The sequence below is a fragment of the Camellia sinensis genome, chromosome 1 (assembly GCF_055761805.1).
Source record: "Camellia sinensis isolate YWXY chromosome 1, ASM5576180v1, whole genome shotgun sequence".
In the NCBI taxonomy this organism is placed as follows: domain Eukaryota; kingdom Viridiplantae; phylum Streptophyta; class Magnoliopsida; order Ericales; family Theaceae; genus Camellia; species Camellia sinensis.
In genome coordinates this window covers 246,949,078-246,954,911 of record NC_138961.1, presented here as the reverse complement: position 1 = coordinate 246,954,911, position 5,834 = coordinate 246,949,078, and the positions used below count along the sequence as shown (strand labels likewise).

General features: G+C 34.3%; 1 long non-coding RNA gene across 1 annotated transcript; it reads right to left on the bottom strand.

Annotated features, from left to right (window-relative positions):
* Window positions 1–2,412: 2,412 nt before the first annotated feature.
* Window positions 2,413–5,415, bottom strand: LOC145805584 (uncharacterized). Its single transcript, XR_014347915.1, has 3 exons — window positions 5,237–5,415; window positions 3,223–3,291; window positions 2,413–2,681 (listed from the first exon to the last, which is right to left on the bottom strand). It is a non-coding gene; the product is annotated as an uncharacterized LOC145805584 (long non-coding RNA).
* Between the last annotated feature and the right edge of the window lie 419 nt (window positions 5,416–5,834).

The following is a 5,834-nucleotide window of genomic DNA, read 5'->3' as shown; positions in this document are numbered from 1 at the left end:
GCAAGCGTCTCGATATATCGGTTATGGAAATGATTTTGTTAGACCGGTTCATCGTCTAGGGGCAGCTTTCTGAGTTCGGTCTAAAAAACTAAGAAAACTGGTTTAGCCCCAAAGGCCTAAGATCGGTTGGAGTTTAGGTATCTTAGTGTGCTAAATGCAAACTTAGTTCGGTTGGTTACCTCGGCTAAGGACTATCAAGAAGTTTTGACTTCTTCAAAGCTACTGGTGTAATCAAAGCTACCGGTGTAAACATGAAGTGTTAGCTCGGTTGTACATTGACTAGACTTCTACCTAGGTTAAACAGTATCCTAGTTCGGTTGCATCATGATTTTGGATCGAAGACTAGTCTTCTACAGGATATTGCATACACGCATGTGTTCTATAAAGTTTTTTTCATAAAAAGTGCAGAAGCAAAACAGAATGAACAAATATGTTTCGTGAAAACATAGAAAGCAAAATACGAAAACAAAGTAAGATGTACAATGCTAACCTGATTAAGAGGCAAGAGTTGGAGGGAGACTAGCAGCTGGGAAGAACACGAGCTCAGAAGAGTGGAGAGGCAGTAGAAGCTCAGATAAGGAGAAGTTACAAAATATGGCAAAAATGAAGGGGTTCGTTTTAGGTAAAGGGAAAAAGGGTGGGACTGTTCGAATTTCACGAAGTACGAAGACGGCGTGACAGCCGTCCCCAGTCAATCAGAGCGTGCCACGTGTCATTAGAATGGGAAGCATTACAGTCGCTGTGATTGAAGAGACGTTTTGACCGGACAAGTAAAACCCGGAGTGAAATAAGTTCGGCCGGAAGGCTAAAGAGTTTTTAGCTCGGCTGGAGAGGCTAAAAGGTTTTTTAGCTCAGTTGGAAAGGCTTAAAAATTATAGCTCGGCTGGTTGACAGATAATCCCAATCATGCTAGGTAGATGGAATTAAGGGGCAATTGAGAGGGTGATTTATGTGAAAATTGGGCCGAGCTAGGTAATGGGCCGTTATGAGCCACAGTATAAAGGGCCAAGTAAAAGGGCCACGTAAGTCACTCCGGTCGTACGGATATTCCGAAGTTAATCTGGTCCGAAGACTGCGAAGCTAGTCCAGTCCAACGTAAGAACGAAGTTAGATCGGTTTAACAGTACCTTTGAGTTAGACCGGTCTTGGAGTTATACCGGTCACGACTTGTTAGTTCGGCCTAACCGCGTCGTGTGTTATGCATGAGAAGCCGACGTAAGAGAAGTAAAATGAAGAACTATTTCGGCCTACTCTATGGCTCGGCATAGCCATAATTACTTCGGTCATGTTGGAATTCAGCCATGGTAAAAACCATCTCACTTGGTTCAAGCAGTGAGGGGGGTGTTAAAGGATAAGCATTATCTTTCAGGAGTAAGAATCCTAGGAGGACTCTGCATGGAGGAATAGAAGTCCTACTAGGATTGTGCCACACGAGACCTATAAAAGCTCACAAACATCACCTTTGGGGAGGTAACACACAGCTTTGCTTTCTGAATACACAGAGCTTTTGTCTATTTGTCAAGTTTACTGACTTAGGCATCGGAGAGGTTTTCGGCACACACCCGCCGGCTAGCTCACGTTTGTGTTTTCAGGTGATAAAGTGACGACGTACGGAGGAGCGCAGACTTGGTCAATAGGATTATACGAGAAGGTTTATTTCTTTCCCGTACAAGAGGAATAAGTTGGGTTTAGTATGATAATGAATAAGAACCTTCAGGAAGAGAAATACGTTGGGTTTAGGTGAGTAAGGAATATGTTTAAGTGGGAGAAGTGAGTGTACAATATTATAGAGTTGTCTTTATGTGGTGGATGAGTGTTCAATTAAAAAAAAAATTAATGTAATTTTACTTCAGATATAATCACAATAATAAATAATAATAATAATAATAATAATAAACAACTAGGATTTGCAGAGTTTAAAGAAATTAAGTTATTGACAATGAAAATGTAGGACGAGAATGGTTTTGCTGCCCACTCACGTGTTGATTTTTTATTAAATATATTTATAAGTGTATAAATTTTTTAATTTTTCAATACAGTAAAATTAAAATGTTAAACTCAACATTTACTTTTCACTTAATAATATATCATGCTACATATTTTAATTGTCATTAATTATAAATCATTGTATATATTATTTTTGGATTTTTTATTTATAAATCTCATCTAGAGGTGTTCTATCCCAATAAGTCGACAAAGAAAAATTATAGCCTAATTAGTCTCATGTGTTTATACTTTTATTCCATAAGGTCCTTTTTTGTCACGACCCAAACCCGTCCCTATAGGTTTAGTATCGTAACCGGCCAGTAATCTTGGGATTACCGAAGGCCTCTGAGACAAATTGTCATAATATTATGGGCTAGCGGAAGCAAATAACAATATACAACGTCCATTGAGCTGTGCAGACTTATATAAGACAGAAAAATTTTAAAATTTTTATATACATATATACGCATCACCTTTAAGTCATTATATATATACAGATTAGACAAAAAGGGACATAGCCCTATTTACAAAATACGCAAGACTTGTTCAACCAAACACGAAAACAAAACTTAAACTTTAAATCACATGGCCATAATCACTTGACATATCCGGAACCTCCACGGGAGGCACATAGGTTGGCTGACAAAAACAGATTCTAGGTAGATGCCTCTAAGCCTGGTCGCGCGCCTGATCACCTACAAACATAAATAATACAATGAGCTAGAGCCCAATGAATAATAACAGAGTAAAGGGGTTTTATGAATGATGTCCAGCACAAATTAGGATCCAGTATTTAAATCAGAACATATTCAGACTTCAAACAGAAATAGATTCAGATACACACTCATGTTCATATTCAGACTTTGCATAAGATCATACGTGGTACACCCATTAGTTATCAGATCAATTTGGTCCAGAGACCCACATGCATAGTTGGTACCAACGACCATAAAGGTCCATATCTTGCGCGCAAGTAGCCATGGTATTGTTACCCCCAGGCAAGGGCTACGTGCAAATTGACCGCGGTATTGTTACCCTCGGGCGAGGGCCACGCATAGATTGGCCGCGGTATTGTTATCCCCGGGCGAGGGCCCCGTGAACTAAGGGTGCCACAAATACTTTCAGAAAATTGGACATTAATTCATAATTCGTAAGATAGCATTTCAGAAAACAGATCATACCATACCAGTCAGAAAATACTTAAGTTAAACATAACTTTACAGAGTCATTACTCACAGATAGCCGCAGAAGCAAATCAGACGGATTGGACATATCAGATAAATCAGGCAGACAATGGCGCATGACCTACACATAACACATACACATTGAAATATAATATTACTCCCTTGATCAAACTTGACTTTCCTAGTCTTTTTCCGTCTAAGCAATCTGAAGTTCTACTATGCTTATTCTTTCTCATTCAAATAAACCGAGTTCTTATTTCACATATTCTTTTATTTCTAAGCCCTTTTTTTCCAAATAGATTGATCTTTTACTTGGCTTCTTAAACAATTACCACTAGATCAATTATTCATTCTTCACTAACTAATCTATGTTGATTGGTAGCTTATTAATCTTTATTGAGTCATAAATCATGTCTAGAATGCCTTGGAAAGAGATGCAAATAAAAATGTGAACTAAATGCAACTTTCCAAAATATGCTGAAAATGGGTCCCCGCTCGAGCGCCACTTTGGCCGCTCGAGCGGACTGTAAAATTTGAAAAACTTCTGGGAGCTCGATTTCCACGCTCAAGTGAGACTTTCCTCGCTCGAGCGGACAACGCAAATTCTGAAATTCCAAAATTGCAATTTAAATTCAAATCTGGTATTCAAAGTCTCAAAACATGTATTTCTGGTACACAAAAATAGAGAACCATAGTATGAGTTAGTAAGCACTTTCAATTAGAAAATATTCATTCAAAATCATGTTCTAATTGCCCAAATTTAGTTTTAATTCATCTTATTAATATCAACCCACAATTCTAAAATATAAATTAGACTTCCCAACGTCTTGAAATTCCATGATATATGTAATACAAATAGATCCCACCTTATTATTAATAACAAAATCAACTTAACTCAATTCTTAACCAAATACTTGATTTATAATCATGGGTGTTCTAAAATATATCTAAATTGAATAAAATTCTTAAATTACATCACATGCATGGATTAAATAAAAAATCTAATTATAAAATCAAAACTTTAGGATTAATTCCAAATTTCCATAAACTTGATTTTCTTAAAACATTTCCTTTATCTCTTCAAAATATGAACTTAAATGGCTCGATTCCTTTAAAATTCATGTATTACAGGAAAATACTACAAAATCAAATCAAACAATTAATTTTCCAAATTAATTTCCACAACTATGAGTCCACTCAATTCCTTACTTAAAACCTTATTTCTTACAAAATCCATGAGACTAATTCCATAACTTTCTTAATTCATGATGTATGGAGGATTATCTAAAACATGAAATTAAAGTTATAAAACTCTTAGAAAATATTTGCATGTGTAAAATTTGGGTCAAAATTCAAACCAATTACATCTAAAATTCCTTTAATTCAATATTAAGTTCAAAATGTTCATGAATTCATAATTTCCCAAAACTTGCTCTCCTTATACCCAAACATGAAATTAATTCTCCAACTTTCTTAAAGATTCATTGATGCATGTAAAGATGAAGTCCAAATTCATGAGGAATAACACAAATTAAACTTACTTGATAAATTTTTCCAAACTCATTTCCTTAATCTCAAGCTTAACTCAATTTATTTTAACCTCAATTTAATTCATAGTCATAAATATTCCAAAATATGTTTAATTTGAGTCAAACTCTTAGATTACATTACATGCATGGGTTAATAATTAAGATCAAAACCCATATTTATTCTTTAATTCTTCCAAATTACATGCATGTAGAAATAAGGCCCAATTTATGCAAGATTACAAAAATTGAATGCAAAATAATTGATTTCTAAATTAATTTCCATAAATTGAACATAACTTTATTTATTCATCATCTTGCTAACTCCTCCTATTTATATGAAATTGGATCCAAGTTAAACAAATATAAGAAATCATAATTCATATTCTTTGTTCTAACTTGATTTCACATGCAAACCCAAATCCTAACAATTTATAATTGACCTACAAAGCTTTATTTTTAATTCCCTCAAAATTCACCTTAAATCAATTTATATCTACATTATTTAAACAATAGTAGAAATAGGATAAGATTTCTTACCTTAGGATGATTTTTCCACAATTTTTGACTTAAATCTTGGTATCCCACATGGCTTTCTCCTTCCCCTTCTCTTCTTCTTCTTGGTCTCTCAGCCGTGCTCTCTCTCTAATTTGTCTCCAGCAGAAACAAAGCTTCTATGACTCCATTCTTCATCCTTTTGTTTTATTATTTTATTTATCAATTTAGTGGGACACTTGTCCACATAATATGAACCCATGTTTTATTAGCTTAACACACTAATCACATTTTAGTTTAATTAAACATCAATTAGCCTTGATTAATCATAACTAATTACAATTCCTACATGATTTAATTAGTCTAACTTGACTTCCATAATGTCCAATTAATTATATTTAAATTTATTATTTTGAATCATATTTTTAATCCACTCCCAAAAGGCTCCAAATATTAAATTAAATTTATTATCATTATCAATTTTGATTTCCCAAATTATTTAGGCCTTCAATTTCTGATCAAACTCAAATTTCCATCAATAAATTACGTATTCAAATTGAACACATCATAATTAAATTTAATTTATAATAACCACAATTCTCAATCCTCATGACTTAATCAACTCCAATTAGGACCTAATTAA